General features: G+C 40.9%; 1 protein-coding gene across 8 annotated transcripts in view; it reads left to right on the top strand.

The window, feature by feature from the left end:
- ATXN1 (ataxin 1) overlaps window positions 1-23,175 on the top strand; it is a 276,664-nt gene that overhangs the window by 61,028 nt on the left and 192,461 nt on the right. For all 8 annotated transcript variants that reach the window (XR_007355211.2, XM_075125368.1, XM_048839910.2 and 5 more), the window contains exon 3: window positions 15,720-15,845. The gene's annotated coding sequence lies outside the window, so the exon portion shown is untranslated. The remainder of the gene's footprint in view (window positions 1-15,719; window positions 15,846-23,175) is intronic.

Raw genomic sequence — 23,175 nt, 5'->3', positions numbered from 1 at the left:
CACACAGTCTTCATAAAATATTTCAGAAAATTTTCACTTTGTGTCGCAGCCACAGGCTTATACACCCTTTAAATCAACAAAATTGGCTTTAAATGGGGCTTAAGTTCTAGACAGGCTTTGTACTGGCTGTTTGCCAGGGTGGATTTCACTTTATATGACTAGAGATAGTATGTCACGCTAACTGAGAGGAAACTGGTTGTTTTATCTAAGGAATTGTTTTATAAACTGTGTCATTATGGTTATGGGAAACTGTGAATTCTCCCTGAACAGTAAGTAGTATAAATCTCACATGCACATCTTCTGATCTTTTTTTCTTTTTTTTTCTGTTTTGCTACAAATGTTATTGCCACTTTCATACAGAAAATGACATGGCTGCAAGTTTTTGGATTGTGGTGGCACTTACTCGGAGTCGCTGGGAATTAATATGAGAACAGATGAGGGATGAGACTTAAAGGGAGATTCCACAAGTCAGACTCAGGTTGGTTGTTATTCCGAAATGGAACTGACAACTGTGGGCCTAGTTATGTTAGGCCACTCCAGTCTAAGAGTCAGATCCTGCACTCATGTGTTTGGGACACATGTTCTCTTGTATCTGTGGGCAGGACTGAGATCTAAATTTTACCATTTGCATTCTGAACTGGGCAAGATCAAAGACAACCTGGAGAAAATGAAAGAGAAAGGATGATGGTAGATTTTAAAATAAGATTTGGGTTAAATGACATTTTGGTATAGATTGTGGGAAATGAATCTTAGGTGATGTTAAAACATCCTGAAGAATGTATATCAGGCTCTGCTTTCTTCTGTGTCCACTCCCCCCTGGGCCTCCTCGCCTTCACATGCAAACTTAGGGCCAACAGAGGCAACTCCAGTGATTCTGGTGACAGCACTGTGTTTGGTTTGTGCTTTGTAGCATGGATTGCTTTGCAGTCCAAGTTTTGGCTTTTAAATCAGTTACTATTTGATAACCTCATTTTATACTCCGCTGACTCTGCTTCCCTTAGGTATACAGTATGAGCATGTGAAGTTATATAATTGCAGTAACTTCAGTTTACTGTCACATAATGAATGATTAATGGCATAATCTGTATTTTCAAAATACATAAACAACTCAGTGTAATCGGTAAAATATTTCCAGAAGACAAAGACAAATTGCTAGGGCAGAAGACAGAGGTGCTTGGGACTTATTTAATGAGTCCCATGAAATCAGATGGATTCTCACAAATCTATTTGAATTATGTATATTTTTGCACTTGAACATTTTCATATGCATGAGCTGTTGCATACCAAGTTCTAGTAGTAATAGGCAGCTGCTGTGTGGTCTTGGAAAAAGATACTACAAATACTTGAAACAGGAAGTATTAGTAAAAGAAGTGAAGTTGAGTGCCACACTAACATGGTGGCCTAGTTGCATTGTTTGGGCCTTCTGTTTCAGTTTCCTGTTTTGGCTTCTTGCTCCTTGAAGTAGCAGGAGATTAGAGAGCTGAGAAGACACCATGCTCAGCCCCTCTGGATAAAGAGTTAACAGTAACTCCACTAAAAGAAAAGGAGTACTTGTGGCACCTTAGAGACTAACCAATTTATTTGAGCATGAGCTTTCGTGAGCTACAGCTCACTTCATCAGATGTGTACCGTGGAAACTGCAGCAGACTTTATATACACACAGAGAATATGAAACAATACCTCCTCCCACCCCACTGTCCTGCTGGTAATAGCTTATCTAAAGTGATCAACAGGTGGGCCATTTCCAGCACAAATCCAGGTTTTCTCACCCTCCACCCCCCCACACAAATTCACTCTCCTGCTGGCGCTAGCCCATCCAAAGTGACAACTCTTTACATAATCAAGTCGGGCTATTTCCTGCATAGATCCAGGTTTTCTCACATCCCCCCCACCCCCATACACACACAAACTCACTCTCCTGCTGGTAATAGCTCATCTAAACTGACCACTCTCCAAGTTTAAATCCAAGTTAAAGCAGAACATCTGGGGGGAGGGGGTAGGAAAAAACAAGAGGAAACAGGCTACCTTGCATAATGACTTAGCCATTCCCAGTCTCTATTTAAGCCTAAATTAATAGTATCCAATTTGCAAATGAATTCCAATTCAGCAGTTTCTCGCTGGAGTCTGGATTTGAAGTTTTTTTGTTTTAAGATAGCGACCTTCATGTCTGTGATTGCGTGACCAGAGAGATTGAAGTGTTCTCCGACTGGTTTATGAATGTTATAATTCTTGACATCTGATTTGTGTCCATTTATTCTTTTACGTAGAGACTGTCCAGTTTGACCAATGTACATGGCAGAGGGGCATTGCTGGCACATGATGGCATATATCACATTGGTGGATGTGCAGGTGAACGAGCCTCTGATAGTGTGGCTGATGTTATTAGGCCCTGTGATGGTGTCCCCTGAATAGATATGTGGGCACAATTGGCAACGGGCTTTGTTGCAAGGATAAGTTCCTGGGTTAGTGGTTCTGTTGTGTGGTATGTGGTTGTTGGTGAGTATTTGCTTCAGGTTGCGGGGCTGTCTGTAGGCAAGGACTGGCCTGTCTCCCAAGACTTGTGAGAGTGTTGGGTCATCCTTTAGGATAGGTTGTAGATCCTTAATAATGCGTTGGAGGGGTTTTAGTTGGGGACTGAAGGTGACCGCTAGTGGCGTTCTGTTATTTTCTTTGTTGGGCCTGTCCTGTAGTAGGTAACTTCTGGGTACTCTTCTGGCTCTGTCAATCTGTTTTTTCACTTCAGCAGGTGGGTTCTGTAGTTTTAAGAATGCTTGATAGAGATCTTGTAGGTGTTTGTCTCTGTCTGAGGGGTTGGAGCAAATGCGGTTGTATCGCAGAGCTTGGCTGTAGACGATGGATCGTGTGGTGTGGTCAGGGTGAAAGCTGGAGGCATGCAGGTAGGAATAGCGGTCAGTAGGTTTCCGGTATAGGGTGGTGTTTATGTGGCCATTGTTTATTAGCACTGTAGTGTCCAGGAAGTGGATCTCTTGTGTGGACTGGACCAGGCTGAGGTTGGTGGTGGGATGGAAATTGTTGAAATCATGGTGGAATTCCTCAAGGGCTTCTTTTCCATGGGTCCAGATGATGAAGATGTCATCAATATAGCGCAAGTAGAGTAGGGGCTTTAGGGGACGAGAGCTGAGGAAGCGTTGTTCTAAATCAGCCATAAAAATGTTGGCATACTGTGGGGCCATGCGGGTACCCACAGCAGTGCCGCTGATCTGAAGGTATACATTGTCCCCAAATGTGAAATAGTTATGGGTAAGGACAAAGTCACAAAGTTCAGCCACCAGGTTAGCCGTGACATTATCGGGGATAGTGTTCTTGACGGCTTGTAGTCCATCTTTGTGTGGAATGTTGGTGTAGAGGGCTTCTACATCCATAGTAGCCAGGATGGTGTTATCAGGAAGATCACCGATGGATTGAAGTTTCCTCAGGAAGTCAGTGGTGTCTCGAAGGTAGCTGGGAGTGCTGGTAGCGTAGGGCCTGAGGAGGGAGTCTACATAGCCAGACAATCCTGCTGTCAGGGTGCCAATGCCTGAGATGATGGGGCGCCCAGGATTTCCAGGTTTATGGATCTTGGGTAGTAGATAGAATATCCCAGGTCGGGGTTCCAGGGGTGTATCTGTGCGGATTTGATCTTGTGCTTTTTCAGGGAGTTTCCTGAGCAAATGCTGTAGTTGCTTTTGGTAACTCTCAGTGGGATCATAGGGTAATGGCGTGTAGAAAGTGGTGTTGGAGAGCTGCCGAGCAGCCTCTTGTTCATATTCCGACCTATTCATGATGACAACAGCACCTCCTTTGTCAGCCTTTTTGATTATGATGTCAGAGTTGTTTCTCCACTGTAACTCCACTGACTCGTGTGGACCATAGTCCTGCATTTGCACATGCTTAACTTTACTGATGTCAGTAGCCCCACTCTCACGTCCTTAAAGTTAAGCCTATGTGTGTAGGATTGGGGCCTAATAGAGCCGTGTTGACTTGGCTCTGAAAAAAGATCCACCTGCCCTCCTAGCCAAAGTAAATGGTGAGCGAGTCTTGAGGTTGAAGGGAAGTAAAATGGAGAGAATGGGGTGGGTGTGTGTGTGTGTGAGAGAGAGAGAGAGAGAGAGAGAGAGAAACTGTTGAGGGCCCAGAAAGAATGCAGAGAATTCTCTAACAAACATATTTGTATCTCATGATTGTGGAACTGATCAGCCACCATGTATTCTCTCTATTTTAAATAGACAGTATTAAGAGTAGTTTATAAAATGTATAGACAGAATTATAAAAAGGGTGTGTCTTCTAAAGTGCCATGTCTGAGGAAAAATGCATTTAATGTACTCTCGTATTCTTAATGTGTACACTCACTGAAACATGCACGTGTGCACAAACTCTTAAATGGATTTCGTCATATGGATGGAAGAAAACCACTCACTTTCTGAAAATGATTTAATGTAAAATTATTTCATTCTTTAAAAAATGTTAATTAGAAACAGCGTTAACTATGGAAAGGCCCAGGAAAGTGGTAAATTTCCTACCTGCTAAAGTCTTTAAATTGAAATTGGATGTCTATCTAAAAGATATGCTCTACTGCTAATTATTGTGCTTGACAGTATCTACTTGCACAGCAGGGAAGGATAATTCCTTGGTGAAATGTCGTGACGTGTGTTATGCAGTAGATCAGACTAGATGATCATACTCGTCCCTTCTGGTTTTTAGAAGTTATTAATCTGTGCTCAAGGCTTTAAATTTTATACAAATCAATGAATTATTCCAGTTTATATTACATGTAAATATATATGCCATGTGTTTGTATGCAATATGGTATAAAAGGCATTATAGTGTAAAATATAAAAGTAATTACTCATGTAGGCGTGTGTGTGTGTATAGGGATATGCGTGTGTGTATATCCTTTAAAGTATTTCATTCCTTTTGAGAGAGAAAATAATAATTAACCTTATTTAGTAATGCATCAGTAAGCAATAACTGAGACTTTTCTTTTTTCAGTCTGTTTTGCACTAATGAAAGACAGTCGCACTGCTTAGCTTTGCTTCAAACAACCGTGACTATGAAGTGGCTGGTTTAAGGTTACTTTCGTTTTCTGCAGACAGTGTTGCTACATTCCATTCACTGACTATAGATCTAGAAAAGAAACTGAGTGTACCATGTGGAATGTTGAAAAGAACACCATAATTTTTAACTTATACCAGTTGCCTCTGAAATTAAAGCTATGTTGGAGTGGTGACAGTAGCATAAGAAATGTTCTGTAATTTATGGGAAGTGGCCTGAATAAATACAGTACAGATTAAGGTACATTCCAGTAAAAGGTTAATAAGAGCAGGCACAGAGTGGTCAGTTTAGATGAGCTATTACCAGCAGGAGAGTGAGTTTGTGTGTGTATGGGGGTGGGGGGGATGTGAGAAAACCTGGATCTATGCAGGAAATAGCCCGACTTGACTATGTAAAGAGTTGTCACTTTGGATGGGCTAGCACCAGCAGGAGAGTGAATTTGTGTGGGGGGGTGGAGGGTGAGAAAACCTGGATTTGTGCTGGAAATGGCCCACCTGTTGATCACTTTAGATAAGCTATTACCAGCAGGACAGTGGGGTGGGAGGAGGTATTGTTTCATATTCTCTGTGTGTATATAAAGTCTGCTGCAGTTTCCACGGTAAACATCTGATGAAGTGAGCTGTAGCTCACGAAAGCTCATGCTCAAATAAATTGGTTAGTCTCTAAGGTGCCACAAGCACTCCTTTTCTTTTTAAGAGCAGGCACGTGTTTGTAAAAATTTATAATAGACATAAAAAAAATTCTGGTTTTATTATTTTTAAACTTCATTAGCCACAACACAGAAAGGAGTACATAACAATAAGCATCAACATCATGAATTTTCCATTAACCTACTCTATTCCTGACGTTGCCCCATCTAACTCATGTTATGAATCATATTAAGAAAAAACACCCTGTTAAGCCTATCCAGGGGAAAAACCCTTACCTCACCTCGTCTCCAAAAAACCCCCGAAACACCTACTTGCCCTGTTTTGACTACACCAAATTCTAATCTATTCTTTACTATATAGATGTAGAGATACACTTTTCCTGTCTCTCACAAGAACAGTGTTGTCCCACTTTCTTTTGCTGAATTGTAATATTACTACAAATTACAATAGTAGGTTGAACATGTTAAAGAAATGGGTCAATGGAAAGATTACATTTTCAATCCACATAAACCAAATGTAATCACATACAGAATGCAATACCTCAAACCAACAGAAGGAAAGTGAATCTCAACTTAAATCTGCTTGAGTAAAACTGTGCTCAGATTTGACATTCAGTAATCTCATAGAATTGGCACTATCATTTTGAAACACTGAATTTTTTAAATGTTAGATGCATGTGTTTTCCTTTCTTTTAATTCGAACATGATTTTTTAGTTTTATTTTTGTGGCCTTTTTAAAATCCAGCCTCCCTCTACTATTCCCATAACTTTCTATCTAAGGTACTTACTTATAGGGCCCTATCACCATAGTATCTGAGCACCTCTCAATCCTCACCATACTCCTGTGAACAGGTAAGTGCTATTATCTCTGTTTTACTGATGGGAAACTGAGGCACAGAGAGACCAAATATCTTGCCCAGGGTCACACAGGAAGTTGGCGGTAGAGCTGGGAACTGAACCTGGTCCCCTGAGTCCCAACCTAGAGCACTGGCTCCTGGATCATTCTCTCCACTTTGTGTATGCAATGAAGAGTGAATGCAAAATTACAGATGCATTCATGGTGGTTGGGTATAAAAAATTCAGGACCCTAATGTTTAGCCTTTCAGATGGTTCTAAGAGGTATGAGACCATGAAATAGGGCCCTAAGATCTGTCTTAAAAATAACCCTGTTACAATAACATCTCATTGATTAACTATCCAGAAACAAAAGTGTCTTTTTGTCATAAAACAAACAAAAGCTTGCTTTTGTTTGAAATGGATTGTGCAAATAGGGGATGAATATTTATGGCATGCCACGTTCTCAACTGCCTTCATCCTTTTCATTCATGAAAAGGGACTCTTTGAAATTGGTGGTGTAATGAAATTGTGAATTCTATGCACTCTTCCTCTGCATTTGACCTTGTTAACATTGGGCCTAATTCACACCTGTGGTGAGAGCCAGCAGAAGGCCTGTGCAGGTAGCGTGAGGCTATCATAAGTATTCCTGTTGGATTCAAGTGGTACATTGGCTTCTGCGTGGGGGTGAATTTTATCTAGTGTCACCATATGGCTGACAAATCCGAAATGGAAAAGCTGCAGAGGAACAGAGAGAATGATTGACTCTGCTTGATTTACCTCTTACCTCAGGGCTATTTGGGAGTTTGTCTCCAGCTACTTCTTAGCAACTTGGTAGAAAACATTTGCATTAGGCTCTTGTTATTGCTAGGGAAAATACATTGGTAAAAAAGCATAGAAACCTCTTCCCTCTTTTGGTGGATGAATGTTTCCAGCAAATATGGTGGGTTATGTAGGTGGAAAGACTCTCTCATTACCTTGTTTATGGAGGAGAAATGACAGTGTTTTGGGGCACTATTTAAGGAAATTTGGAAGGGGCACTTGAAATCCATTTTGAAAAGAAATATCCAGGACAAGTGACATAAAATCAGACTTAGACTGTCAATTTAAAAAAATCATACTTCTATCTTGAATATTCTGCTGGCTATCCTTGTAAGTTGCACTTAAAATGTATTGTTACTGAAATGGAAGGGTTGGGGGAGAAGAGTGATTTCTCTCTTGTTTTCCAGTTTGTTAGGGTTGGGCTTTTGACAGCACTTGGTGTATAGTCAGTTTCACAGTTTTCCCCTATATAATCATTTAGTTAGTCAGTTTCCCTTGATGTTTTTGTGCCTCTTTCACACCACAACAGGGGAGAGAAGAACATTGTTAAAGCTAGGGAAATGTGGTTGTAAAACCACAAAATATGGGGCAGGCATAATACCTGAAACTACTTTTAACTCCTTTTATTGATTTTTTTTTTGATTGACTAGATTTCAGGGTAGTGCTCTCCATTTTAAGGCTGAGTTTATTATAATTTTTATCATTTTATTTATTATTGAAATGCTACTAATATAGTGATGTAAGTGTACCTAGCGCTTAAGAGACAAAATATATTGACCTTCCCTCAGGAAAGGTAACAAACCTTCTGGGATAAGTGGAAGGGAGGAGAAGAGTGTACAGCAGTTAGGGCAAGTCTACACTACAAGGTTATGTCAACTTAAGTTATGTGGACATGCAACCACTTCAGTAATTAAATCACTTTTGCACGTCCACACTATGCTCCTTGTGTTGGCAGTGTGCGTTCTCACCAGGAGTGCTTGCACTGATTGAACTGTCAGTGTGGGGCATTGTGAGACACTTTCTGAAAGGCAGGAACAGTCGATGTAGGGCACTACATCGACCTAAGAGCTACGCCTTAGGAGGTGGAATTAAGTCGCTGTAGTGTGCGAGTCACATTGGTCGGAGCTACTTTTAGTGTAGACACTTACAGAGCTAGGATGGTGTAAGCTGCCTTATGTTGACCTAATTCTGTAGCGTAGACCAGGCCTTAGATCATGTAATTGCTTTAGTTAGTAAAAGCCACGTCTTGGGCATTTCATAATTTTTCTGTCTTAGCTTTCTTCCTTTTTCTTTGTATATATTCCCATGAGGAGATTAGAGTGAGTAGGCTTCAGAGAAGAAAGGGTGTATTGAGAAGTTTGAAAGAGAGCTTGCATTGTGAGGGCCAATGACCATGTCATCTTCTATGACTTGTACAATGCCAAACACACTTATTAAGCTTATCAAATAACGGCCCTGGTCTAGCAAAGCCCTTAAGTTTGTGCTTAATTTTGAACATGTGAGTGGCCGCATTGAAGTCAATGCTTGAAGTACGTATGTGCTCAAGTTCCTTGCTGATTTGAGGTCAATAATAATAAGATATTAGTTAAGGATTTTTTACCCAACTAGTGTGTTCTGTTTTTAAGCAAGTTTTTGTGGCTGTGGTTGTTTGGAGGTAGAAAAGGAATATAATTTATACTTAAATCTAGCTCTTCTATAGCCCTTTTCATCAGTGGATCTCAAAGTGCTTTATAAAGGAGGTCAGCATCATTACTCCCGTTTCACAGATGTGGAAATGGAGGCACTACTATAGTGAGGTGTTGTGGAAATATTATCTTGATATTGTATGTACTTGATGCTATACTACACATCTTTTTAAAAAATGTGCTATTACCCCAGTAGGGTACGTGTGACAGTCAGTCTGACAAGTGTGACAAACCTGAGTTCCTGGATTGGACTGTCAGCGATCCACAGAGTTGATTACCAATCCCATCATTTGTTGAAGTTCTTGTCTAGTGATTCATGCTGACAAAAAGGAAGTGGAAATACAGATGACGGGGGAATAACAAAACACTATACAATTACAAATCTTCTCTGTAATATGTGGCATGACAGCTGACATGGGAACTTCATCTACTTCCGTATCCTATCTCCTCGTTAAAGGAAAGGGTTTGGCTTAAATAGTCCTTTTACGTCCAACAAATTCTTCTAGCGCCCAGGTCCTTGTTATTCTACATTAAGGCTTTTGTTGCTTCCCTGACTGCAACTAATGGCCTTGGTGGTGTCCAAAAGTATTATCTTCTCTTGCTGGTTGTCATGCTGCTGCTGGTTGGAGACTGGTCAGCTCCAGAGAGCTGAAGAATGTTAATGGTGTGATCGCTGGTGTTGCTACAGAAAGTTTCTGCTAAAATTACCTGTTTTCCATGGCATGAGGAGAATTCTATTTTAACATAGCTAAGTGAGCTAGATTGTTCACTCTGTGGACAACTACCTGTCGATAAACACATGCTACTGAAAATCCAGCCTAACATAGCCAGCCTACAGGTGGGGTGGAGTTCAAGATACAGATCTCGTCTTTAAATGCTGAGCTAGCTCCTTTTAAAGGCAGAGAGTAAGAGAGGGAAGAACCTCAAGGCAGTGTGCTCTGATAGCTGCTCTGCTCCCTTCAAAATCCATCTCAAGGGACCCAACATTTCTTAATTTTTCTAGGGGCCCTACATTTAAATATGCAGACTATACACAGGTGCAACATATTTCGCTACAGCGAAATACGCTACCTCTCTCTGTAACATCTGTGTGTACTTACCTCAGACAATTATAATTGTTTAAATATAGTGTTTACCGTTTTTCATGTGCATATCGAAGTTTTATGAAAGAACCTTATTTCTGGCACCAGATTGTCCAGATAGGAAGTATAGACAGTAATCATTTAGGAGGTGGCAGCGCAGTGTTTCCGATATTGGAACTTAGTTTTTTAAAGCAAGCAAACTTTTGTAATCCCACGGTGCATGGGCCTCCTGGACAGTTCAGTGGCAGCAATCATGAAGGTATTAACTGGGCTGGACCTCATGATTGTAATGTATTGATTTCCCACTTTGCCCCGCTGTATATGCTCTGATACTGTGGCAGAGGAGTACCTACACAGAAATTCTAAAACAAAGGCCTATTTCTGCCATCTACATGTCTGAGGTCTCCAGCTCAGTGGTGGTGTCAGGAAAGATTACGCCTTTGAAGACATAATCCCGCCTCCTCCTGGGCACAAGGAGAAGCATGGTGTGGCGCAGGTCTTGCTACATCTTTTAACATGATAAGCAAACTCTCCACTCAGGGCTGGATGAAGACCTGGAGACAACAGGTGTGTGCCTTAGGCTGCGAAAGCCATGTGATAAAGTCACCACCGCAGCTTTCAGGGTCTTTTTTTAAAAAGAATGTATTTTTCTAGTCCTCTCGTTTGCAAAGTTGTTTAGAATCCGAGTGCAGCAGATGTCTGAGTTTGCAGACAGCCTCCAGTGCAGGGAAGACCAGCAGCAGACACTAATGCCAGAGAGGAAGCCAACGAGTACTACATACGTCACCAGAGCAGAGCACATCCCCTCTTTGAGGTGAGGGGCCCTGCCACTGCTTGAGTGGAGGAAGAGGCACCCTCCTGCCATTCCCACCACTGCCTGGGGGGAGCAATCTGGCCGTCATAATTTCTCCCTCCTCTGGTGGCATGGGAGTGTCTCTAGGGCTCTGGGTTACCCTAGTCTGGCCCTGACTGCATCCTGATGCACATGGGAGTGGAGCCATGGCTCTGCCCATTCCCTGACCAGAATCACCTCTGGAGCTAGTAAGTAGTGCAGGCAGTTCTAGTCATCCCCACCCGTTCTCTCCCCCCAGTACTTAGAGATGGATTATCTGTGTCAGTGTGAGAGCATCTGTGCAGGGGAACAGTTCACTGTACGCTCTCTTCCCAGCCCCTGTGCAGTCACACAGGGGGAGGCATGATCTAAAACTCTTCCTGTGTAGTGCGTCCTGGGGTTTAATTTCTTTCTTTTCTTGATTCTTTGTTTCTACTGTTGTGGTTTTTGTTGGTTTTTATTGTAATCAGACATGTTAAAATGATTAAGTACAAATTGCTGGGGATGGAAAACTATCTTGGTCAGTTTAGCACAGACAACACCCTCAGACAAATGCAAGTATGAAGCAATCCAGCAGAAAGACTCTTTACAGTATTGCCAACTCACGCCTTTTATCAGAAATCTCGCGATATTTAGTGTTTTTCTTAAAGCCCCAGCTTCTGGATTCAAGCAGCTATATAAAACAGTTCTGTGACTACTCAGAAACCATTCAGCCTTCCATGGATGGCTTTGCTCAGAGAGTTCCGGAAAAGGCAGTAGTGCTGATAAAAGTACAATCCAGCAAAGTGTTTCCTAGCTTGTATTTTCTAAGGACCAGATTCTGATACTGTTACTTATTTTGAGTAGCACCTCGCTCTACAAGGGGCCTTTTGGACTTCAGTGGGTTGCTTTGTTGATTAAGGTGCTATTTAAAATGTGTCTGTCACTTACCTACTTAGTTGTATATTGTAGTTGTTAGTAATATTTATTTATTAATTATTTATGATCACCAAGCCATTGTGCTTGGCCCTGGTTCCCATTACCATAGTATCGGAGTGCCTTACAATCTTTGTTCAGTGTATCCTCACAAGTCCTCACTGTGAGGTAGGGTCATACTACTGAGTCCATTACACAGATGGGAAACTGAGGCACAGAAAGATTTAAAGTATGTAAGTGATTTAGGAGCCTAAGTGCCATTTTCAAAAGTGACTAAGGCTCAGATCCTCAAAGGTATCTCTCAGTGGAGTTAGGCATCTAAATACCTTTGAGGGTCTGGGCCTTAGGAGCTTGCATCTCACTGAAAGTCTTGGGCACTTCTGAAAATGTTATATGACTGGCCCAAGGTCACACAGGGAGTCTGTGGCAGAGCAGGGAATCTGGCCGTAAATAAACATTATTTATTTATTACAAAAATTAAAGATAAAGGTGAAAGTGAGAATTAAAAGATTTTATGTTGCTGTAGATCTTAAAATACAACTTTCCATCCCTTACATTTAAATAACACAAAGACTGTGACGCAAACACACAGGGAAGCCAGGAAGTTGATAGCAAAGGCTGATAGCTGGTAACTCATGCCCATTACATTTTGTCTTGAATTAATACTGTTTGCAAGGTGGGGTGAGGCATAGATAGATTGTCTTCCTTAACTTTGAACTTCTAGGCTTTTCAGTATTTGGGTCTCAAGTTTAAAGGGTCTCATCCTGCTCCCACAGGTCAGTGGGCCTAACTGTGCAATCCCTAGTCTCACTGAGTGAGAGTAGTCTCCTTGAAGTCAGTGCAGTCACTCACATCAATGCTTATCAGTGTGAATAGGCCTTCCACGGATGAGACCAGTGTGGGCAGGAACAGGCTATAGTTACTTAAACAGGAGGTTTGGGGTTCTGTATGTAATGTAAACTGCTTTAGGGACTGGTGAAATGCATGCCGTTTCTGTGCAGGTACTAAAAGAAAAGTAGTAAGGGGTTTAGGGGTATTTCCGCCCTCTCTGAAGTACATGAGTTTTTGTTCCCGGTATTTTTTACAACTGGAGCTGCACCATCATTGATTTTACTTTTTGAATCACTGACCACTTTTGGAAAAGTTACTTTGTGTTTGCAGAAGAATGCACAGTCATAGAGAGACGTGGATAATGACTCCACTTCTTAATTAAAAACAATGGAAAAAATTATTCAGTGCTGCCTGTCCGACATAGCTGAAAAAAAGCAAACAAACAGTTTGGCTTAAATGCACGTAAGCTCAGGAATTCTGTCCTCAGTCACATTGTGAAACTTCCTTGACTTCAGTGGGGGTTTCACAGGTGTAGCAGAGGGGAGAATTTAGCTATAAATTTTGTATAGCAATTCCAAATACAGTTCTAAAAATTGTTTATAAAACCATAACTAACATACCCAGAATCCAAAGGGGATTGTGAAATAGGATGAAGGATTCTCAAAGAGAAAATGAACTCAGTGCTGGTTCAAAGCACTAAGTCATTTAATACTGCAAGAGACCGCTTAAACCTTAAATACTGGACCAAATGCATCCCTGTCATAAATGGCTGTACATGAGGGTAAACCTGACCTATTGTTTTACTACAATCAAAAGAAGATTGAGCATGTTGGTGTAACTCTTAATCTCTTATTTTAAAATCAAAAACATTCATGCTTTTTGGTGATTGTGGGGAATATCAAAATTGTATCGTATCATAAGAATGTCCATACTGGGTCAGACTAAAGGTCCATCCAGCCCAGTATCCTGTATACTGACAGTGGTCACTGCCAGGTGCCCCAGAGGGAGTGAACCGAACAGGTAATGATCTCTAGTGATCTCTCTCCTGCCATCCATCTCCACCCTCTGACAAACAGAGGCTAGGGACGCTATTCCTTAGCTATCCTGGCTAATAGCCATTAATGGACTTAACCTCCATGAATTTATCCAGTTCTCTTTTAAACCCTGTTATAGTCTTAGCCTTCACAACCTCAGGCAAGGAGTTCCACAGGTTGACTGTGTGTTGAGTGAAGAAGAACTTCCTTTTATTTGTTTTAAACCTGCTGCCCATTAATTTCAGTTGGTGGCCCCTAGTTCTTATATTATGGGACCAAGTAAATAACTTTTCCTTATTTACTTTCTCCACACCACCCATGATTTTATATACCACTATCATATCCCCCCCTTAGTCTCCTCTTTTCCAAGCTGAAAAGTCTTGGCCTCTTTAATCTCTCCTCGTTTGGGACCCGTTCCAAACCCGTAATCATTTTAGTTGCCCTTTTTTGAACCTTCTTTAATGCCAGTATATCTTTTATGAGATGAGGGGACCACATCTGTACGCAATATTCAAGATGTGGGAGTACCATGGATTTATATAAGAGCAATAAGATATTCTCCGTCTTATTCTCTATCCCTTTTTTAATGATTCCTAACATCCCGTTTTTCTTTTTGACTGCTGCTGCGCACTGCTTGGACGTCTTTAGAGAACTATCCACGATGACTCCAAGATGTTTTTCCTGATTAGTTGTAGCTAAATTAGCCCCCATCATATTGTATGTACAATTGGGGTTCTTTTTTCCAGTGTGCATTACTTTACATTTATCAGGTTTCAGAGTAACAGCCGTGTTAGTCTGTATTCACAAAAAGAAAAGGAGTACTTGTGGCACCTTAGAGACTAACCAATTTATTTGAGCATAAGCTTTTGTGAGCTACAGCTCACTTCATCGGATGCATACTGTGGAAACTGCAGAAGACATTATAAATATATTTTATAAAATATATATGAATAAATATATAAATATGTATTATAAAATTATAAATATAAATTGGTTAGTCTCTAAGGTGCCACAAGTACTCCTTTTCTTTTTGCGAATACAGACTAACACGGCTGTTCCTCTGAAACCTGTCAAATAGATTAGTAAGACATGATTTCCCTTTGCAGAAACCATGTTGACTTTTGCACAACAATTTATGTTCTTCTATGCATCTGACAATTTTATTCTTTACTATTGTTTCAACTAATTTGCCTGGTACTGACATTAGACTTACAGGTCTGTAATTGCCAGGATCACCTCTAGAGCCCTTCTTAAATATTGGCGTTATATTAGCTATCTTCCAGTCACTGGGTACAGTAGCTGATTTAAAGGACAGGTTACAAACTATAGTTAATAGTTCTGCAATTTCACATTTGAGTTCACACAGAGAGTCACTCTCTCTCATTCACTCACCCTCCCACCCTTCTTTCCTCCCTCCTTCAGCCAGTCTGTCTTGTGTTCTGTAAATTCCAAATTTTGTAGTACATATTTACTGTCTGGTCTGATATTTTCCCACATATCAGTATTAAAAAAGATGAATGTGACAAAGTGAACTGTGTGGATCTTTAGGCAGTCAATCAAACGTCACATAAATCTTCCTTAAATAATAATCATGAACGATCACTACTGTAGCAGTTTGTTATTTAACACAACATATTTTTCTGATTTGCATCTACGGTGATTCTTTCCTTTCCCTCATGCAATTTTGTATTTTGTTGAATGAGGTACTCATTTGTTCATTAACGACCATACTATAGTACAGTATAGTGTACCAGAGAACATGATTTTTTAAAAGTACTTCAAAGTTGTTTAAGGCAATTGGGGGGGGAAGAGTGCAACCTACAAAACAGTCATCCAAGTGCTTCTGCTCTGGGTAGTTAACACAGTTGCTTTAGGAAATAAAATATACATTGGAGAAAGGTCAGGGATTTCCCCTGAGCCACCTAGCAACCACTTGAAGTGACATTTTCATTCTGAGTGTTTCTTGTTTTGTTTTCATTTAAGTATCCTGGAGCACAATGGAAAAGTTTTAATATGAGACATCAGAAAAAAGGGCTGCAATGTCTAGTGTGCTGAGGGGAAAAAGAGAGACTTATGACTGCATCTTGAAACACGCTCAGATGATTTGAGGTAAGTGATAGAAAAGGTTTTGGCACAAATTCGATTGTAATTAATGTAATCATTATTAACTTTTGAATCTCAGGATGTCTTTATAACCTGCATTGATAGATGAGTGCGTGTGTGTGTAAGTAAAAATAACATAAAATTTTAATGGCAAATCCAGAAGAAAAAAAAAAAAGTAGTGTACTTATGTTTCTGAAATTAACTACCTGAGCAAACGCTATCCGGCAGACTCATATGCAGGTGTTTAACTTCATGCAAATGATTAGTCCCAGTTGAATCAATGAGGCTTCTCATGTTTAAAGTTATTCATATGCATGAGTATTTGTGGGATCAGAGACCATATTATACAATCCCATCTCAAGAAAGGTATTCTATAAAATATAGTGGATTGTAGGAAAATGCCTATACAATCTCTTATTGTTATAGAACTGACATTAGTAATCAGATTTTACAGCAGTCTGCAGTAGTATTTTTATGTTAAATAGGTACCTTTCAATTATATATTTTAAAAATCTTCACCTGGAATATCAGACTTCTTACAGAGGTCTGTTAATTTTATTTTATCTTTAATATTTTGGCTGGCTTAACTGCTTTGTTGGTGACATTCTTCACTGGTGCAGTTAAAACAGTAAAGTCTCCTTTCTGAACCAGAGCTATAAATGGTGCATCAATATTTGAATAACAGCAGAATCAGCACTTCTGTCACTCAGACTACTTTGTGTTGTTTTGTTTTAGCATTTCCTAAATAAAGAGGGTTTAAATATGAATTGCAATGAAGAACCTCATCTTTCATCTCTGTTCTTCATTTTCCAGGCCTTTATTTTGCTCGCATTCAAAAGGAATGACCGAATTTTTGTCTTGAGTAAGGGCAAAAATACAGTACAGTTGTAAAACTATGATCCCTGAACATACTATATAAATAGCCATTAAAAAATCCTGTGGCCTCCTTTCTGAATAGAAAAACCAAACCATTTCTTCCATTCCACATACAAGTGTTGGAAAATTACTGTAAGAAACCTGCACAGTTGAGGGCATGGATGAATTGCTGTGTTCTCTCATGGGACAACGGTTAGCTATGGTGTGAAAGGGGCAGGGAATGTGGTATCAGGCCCGTGCAGAGCATGAGAGCCACCAAGGAATTCCAACAGCAACCCCCTGGGTCTTGGGACATCTCTGTTGCGTGCCTGCATCTTGATGCACTATTGCCCTTCACTCCCCCTTCCTCAAGCAGCATGACTGGCTACCGTGGTCATGGTGCCACTAGTATCTCTGAGCATTAGTCAGCTCTCAGAAAGGGGATTTGAAAAGCCATGGAGCCGACGTTCTTTTTGTAAGGACCAGCCTTAATACTCAGGAGGATTTCCAGTGCACCACAGCACCTGCAAACAGTTACTGCTCCGCTCCAAGACGACGCACAAAAACAGCACTGCGAACGGTAAGGAGAAGTCAGAAAAGCAGGTCATGAGCTTGGAACATCAGGTTGCTGAAGGGGAAAATGTGTTCCTCTTCCCCATCCAGCTATGCTGCTCAAAATCCTACAGCAAGATTACAGCGGGGCGGGGAAGAGTAAAATGCACAATGTATCCCTTTCCTGCCCTCTTTTTCCCATTGCTTGGACTAATCTGGATGGTATTTGTACATGTTTGCTCCCTTCCTTGCTGCAGAGTGGAGGAGAGCATAGCAGGCCCATGGACACTGATTTATATGTACTTCATAGGCATGAAGCCAGTAAGTTTCTTTGGAATCCACAAGCTCAGCGCTGGGAATCAACATATTTCCTCTTTGGTCCGTGATTTAGGGCTGTTGCTTGGAAAATTGTACTAGTCCTGAAAGCATTCATACTAGTCCAATAACTAAGAATCTTTGCAAACTCCTGAAGATTACTACTTTATGCCATCTGATTGCTTAGTTTCTTCCATGCCTTCAGGTGGTAAAAAGCATTGCTTTCTAGAGCTAACCTTTTTTCAGGTAGCCGATGATCAAAATAATGTCAGAATTCAGCTAGTGCAAGAGGAAGATGTTGAATCAATTTAATGTTCTTCTGATGTTTGATATCTCACAACCTATCTTGACTATCTGATATTCCCAGTTTTCATGTCGTGCTCCCTGTCAGTACCCGGCCCAGGCCGGGGAAGTTAATGAGCCAACCAGCAGACTGAATTGGGTGATGAATCCTGGTTACATGCCACCTGAGGCAGCTTGCACATATGCTAAGAAAAAGAAGTGATACAAAACGTTCATTTGTTTCTAGCCCTTGTGGAACATAAGATATTGGATCTGCAATTATGTCAGGCCAGTGTGATGTCCTTTATTTGTGTAGTTCTTTTTTTTTTTTTTAAACCCTGGTGCAGAATTGACCTCAGACCAATGTAATCAACATGGTTTTCCTTTCCCGGTATCCTCCTAGTTCTTCTTCACGTCATGTCTTAATGAGTGCTCCATGTCACGATATGCGCACCCATGCACTCTTGATCAGAGATTTTTGTCAGAATTGTCCGTTTGGGCCCTCGACACCCTTGTGCCCTAATAGAAGGGTATATAGGGAAGGGAGACGCTGCCCCCACTCCAGTTCTTTCTCAGTCACAAAGGTCTAGCGAGGGACTCGGAGGCAGAGGAGAAAGAGGACAGCGAGTGGAACACCTCCAGGGATGCATGCTCCAGTTTCTGGACAAGGTAAATAACCTCTTTAGTGGTTGAAAAGGAGCTGAAGTGGTAGTGGTCCACCCCTTCTTATGTACCCTCGTATTGGGGCACAAGGTTTTCTAGGGCACAGGCCCCAGTGAGCTGCATTGGTTTCCAAAGCAACTTGTGTGAAGTGGAAATGAGGCTTTGCTAATCTGTGTGCTTGCTGAGAGTTTCCTGCCTGTGGATCTTTTCAATGGGGCGTGCCTTTTGTGAATCAGAAGGAGAGCTACAGGCTGCCAGACACATAGTGCAATTGTTCATTTGTTTACATGTGTGAGTGTAAGCGTTTGTAAAAGGGAGGTTCTGGGGAGGGAGTAGAGGGAGCTTTATTGTGTGTGCTTGAGTGAGTGTCATGAAACAACACAGTGCATGGCTTTAGGGAGATACAGGCTGCCTGTAGTGCCTCCTATGGGTATGTGCCATTTAGTACTGATGAGCAGTCCCTCTGATTTTCATTTATTAGTAAGCCATATAAAAATTAAATGACTTGAAGCTGAAGTAGCATTTGACTACTAAGGCTGTAAACTACAAAAGGCAAAATATTCAAAATCTGAAAAGTTTCCAACACTTTCTTTAAATCATGTGCATTGTCTTTCAAAATAGCAATGTAAATATGAATGAAACCAGTACTGTGATCCCGCAGCGAGGCTATTCATTATAAAGGCCATAAAAGGCATAGTGGTATAGATTAGACATGGGTCTGACCTGGAATCTAGGTCTGCTTGCAAGTTTGGGAAAGTTAGGATCCAGATCTGAACTTTGTGGTCTAGGGTCATTTCTAATAGAGGGTGATTTTTAACTTCGTCCATAAAACTGGAGGAGCACACAGGTTATAAAGCGGCATTATTAAATAACATTTTGCCTGTCTCTGACCTGCCTCTTTCTCTTCCCAAGATCAGTTATGTATAAGTGCAGAAACCATTTTCTTGAGCATACTTGTGGCAAAAGTACACTGATTCAGGGACCTGTGGGTCACTTTATTTGGTTCTGAACAACCATCACACAAATGTGTTTTTTTTTTTTCCAATGGGCCCTGTCCCTTTCTGGAGTTAAAACTTTCTTGTCCAGTGAGGATTTTGCAGGGTCTCAGAGGAGTTCAGTGGCGTGGCCTTAAAGCCCTGTGAAGCCCAAAATTTATGGGCCAATCCACTTTGGAGCATACTATGCTACACTGAGTGGACTTGTGATGCTCCAGCTGCCTAGCGGTCACACACGTGGGTTTGGAGAGAAGGAGGGACCATGGAGGTGGGTATGTTTCTAGTGGGATCCCGCAGGTTCTTGGTGCTAAGCTATCTAACATTTTTATCAAAGACCTGGAAGAAAATATAAAATCACTGATAAAGTTTGCAGACAACACAAAAATTAGGGGAGTAGTAAATAAAGAAGAGGGCAGGTCTCTGATACAGAGCAATCTGGGTTGTTTGGTAACCTGAGCACAGGCAAACAATATACATTTTAATGCAGCTGAATGGAAATGTATTTATCTAGGAACAAAGAATGAAGGGCATACACACAAGATGGGGGACTCCATCCTGGGAAGCAGTGACTCAGAAAAAGATTTGGGAGTTGCGGATAATCAGCTGAGCATGAGCTCCCAGTGTGATGCTTAGACCAAAAGAACTAACATGATCCCATAAAACCTAAATAGGGGAAGCTCAGGTAGGCATAGAGAGATTATTTTACCTCTGTATTGGGCACTTGCTACTGGAATACAGTGTCTAGTGTCTACAATTCAAGAAAGATATTGGAAATTTAAGAGGGTTCAGAAAACAGCCATGAGAATTATTCAAGGATTAGAAAACATGCCTTATAATGATAGGTGCAAAGAACTCAAGTCTATTTATCTTAACAAAGAGAAGGTTAGGGGGTGACTTGAACACAGTCTATAAGTAACTACATGGGGAACAAAATGTTGATAATGGGCTTTTCAGTCTAGCAGAGAAAGGTATAACACGATCCAGTGGCTTAAAGTTGAAGCTAGACAAATTTAGACTGGAAAGGAGGTGCAATTTTTTAACTGTGAGCGTAAGTAACCATTGGAACAATTTATGAAGGGTTGTGGTGGACTCTTCATCCCTGGCCATTTTTAAATCAAGATTAGATAATATTTTTTTAAAGATATGGTCTAGTTCACACAAGAATTATTTTGGGGAAGATCTTCAGCCTGTGTTATACAGGAGGTCAGACTAACTGTTCACAGTTGTCCTTCTCAACTTGGAATCTATGAATCATATTGTCTTGGCTTTGATCTCCCTTGTGCATATATAGGGGTCTTTGCACACTTTTCCCCTGCTCATTTTCCTCCTGTTCACTCATTGCCTTCATAGGCCTCTTCAGTTGTCATAGCTGCATGGTCTCTAGGGAGTTGTCTGGCTATTTGTGGTTTTACACGTCTTCCAGCTACGTCAGAGATTCAAATCCAGCACTCAGGGACATTATGTGGATTTGTGACACGGCTGTGGGACTTTGGATCCATAAACCAATGAATGGATTACAGTGAGACATAAAGTATTTTCATCTGTAACATATTATCCTGCTATAATATTATTCATGTTGTTATGCAAAGGAAAGCTGGCATTGATATATTGACCTGCCAAAAGGTAGGAGACACCTGTAAGCATGAATGAACAGAGAACTTCTTATCACAGTGAATTTGGCCTCTTCCTAATAACATTCTACCTCTGGACTATAGTTTAGAAGAATGGATGCAGTTTTTCTTTTAATGATGAATTAAAATATTTTAAAAATAATTAAATACCAAAAAGTTCAGGACAATTTTTTTCAAACCTGGGTAATTTAAAGTTAGGCTCCTAAATATAGATTGCACATCTGCATCATCCATTGACTTCATGCATTCAGGTTGGACAGTTTTGGCCAAAGACTCTTTATCATTAACTGCACACACACATAAGATATCTTAAAGCTACAAATAAATCTTTTTAAAAACAAAATATCTGAAAACCATTCCCCCATCTAGTTAACTGCAAAAACCTGTGTTCAGGATTCTGTGTATCCTTTGCTCTCACTGATAACATCGTGAATACCGAAAGAACCATGAGAAGCTAGTTCATTGGCCATCCAACTTTTGAGTATCTGTATTGCGGCCAACTATTGTAGGAGAAACAAAACAAGGCAGTAGATGTTACTTCTGCAAAGGATGAGATGGGACTGCCGAATTTTGGGCCATACATGTCAGTGAAAGGCTTTTTTGACTATGATATGACTCCTAGTCCACGTCATACCACGTGCTGGTTTGCCACGATGAAACACTGCTGAAAAACGTGTGTGTAAATTGCCTTTCTTTTTACTGTCATTCAGTGGAATAGTGCCTACTCTCTCTAAAGAGGCAGAGCATAGCAATCCAGACAGTGGTATTGCTGGGTTATATATCAGTCAGCGTTTAGGTGCATCTGATGTTAAAAGCACTGAAATAGCCTTAAAGTAGGCAGTGTGGTACAGTGTTTATTGCCAGGGATTTGGATTTGGAAGAAGTGGGTTGTACTTTGATTCTTCCACTGACTTGCTGTGTAATCTTGGGCAAGTCATTTAGGAGAGATGTTCAAAGGCACAATAGGTAGTGAGATACCTAACTGCCATTTGGGCCATTTCCCCCTTATCCTTGTGCTAATAAGCAATGGTCACATAAACACCACCCTGTACAGGAAACCTACTGACCGCTATACTTACCTACATGCCTCCAGCTTCCATCCAGGCCACATCACACGATCCATTGGTCTACAGCCAAGCTCTAAGGTACAATCACATTTGCTCCAATCCCTCAGACAGAGACAAACACCTACAAGATCTCTATCAAGCATTCTTAAAACTACAGAGCCCACCTGCTGAAGTGAAAAAACAGATTGACAGAGCCAGAAGAGTACCCAGAAGTTACCTACTACAGGACAGGCCCAACAAAGAAAATAACAGAATGCCACTAGCCATCACCTTCAGTCCCAACTAAAACCTCTCCAGCGCATCATCACAGATTTACAACCTATCCTAAAAAATGATCCCTCACTCTCACAGATCTTGGGAGACAGACCAGTCCTCACTTACAGACAGAAGCAAATACTGAAGCAAATACTCTCCAGCAACCAAACACCACAAACCAAAAACACTAACCCAGGAACCTATCCTTGCAACAAAGCCCGATGCCTACTCTGTCCACATATTTATTCAAGTGACACCATCATAGGACCTAATCACATTAGCCACACCATCAGGGGCTCATTCACCTGCACATCTACTGATGTGATATATGCCATCATGTGCCAGCAATGCCCCTCTGCCATGTACATTGGCCAAACTGGACAGTCTCTATGCAAAAGAATAAATGGACACAAATCTGACATCAGGAAGCATAACATTCAAAGACTGGTAGGAGAACACTTCAACCTCTCTTGCCACTCAGTAAAAGATTTAAGGGTGGCAATTTTGCAACAGCAAAGCTTCAAAAACAGACTCTAAGGAGAAACTGCTGAGCTTGAATTAATATGCAAACTAGATACCATTAATTTGGGTTTGAATAGAGACTGGGAGTGGCTGGGTCATTACGCATATTGAGTCTAATTCCCTAAGTTAAGTATCCTCAACCTTCTTGTCAACTGTCTAAATGGGCCATCTAGATTATCACTACAAAAGTTTTTTTTTC

Source organism: Caretta caretta, chromosome 2, assembly GCF_965140235.1.
Source record: "Caretta caretta isolate rCarCar2 chromosome 2, rCarCar1.hap1, whole genome shotgun sequence".
Lineage (NCBI taxonomy): Eukaryota > Metazoa > Chordata > Testudines > Cheloniidae > Caretta > Caretta caretta.
This window is presented reverse-complemented; position numbering and strand designations above follow the sequence as displayed.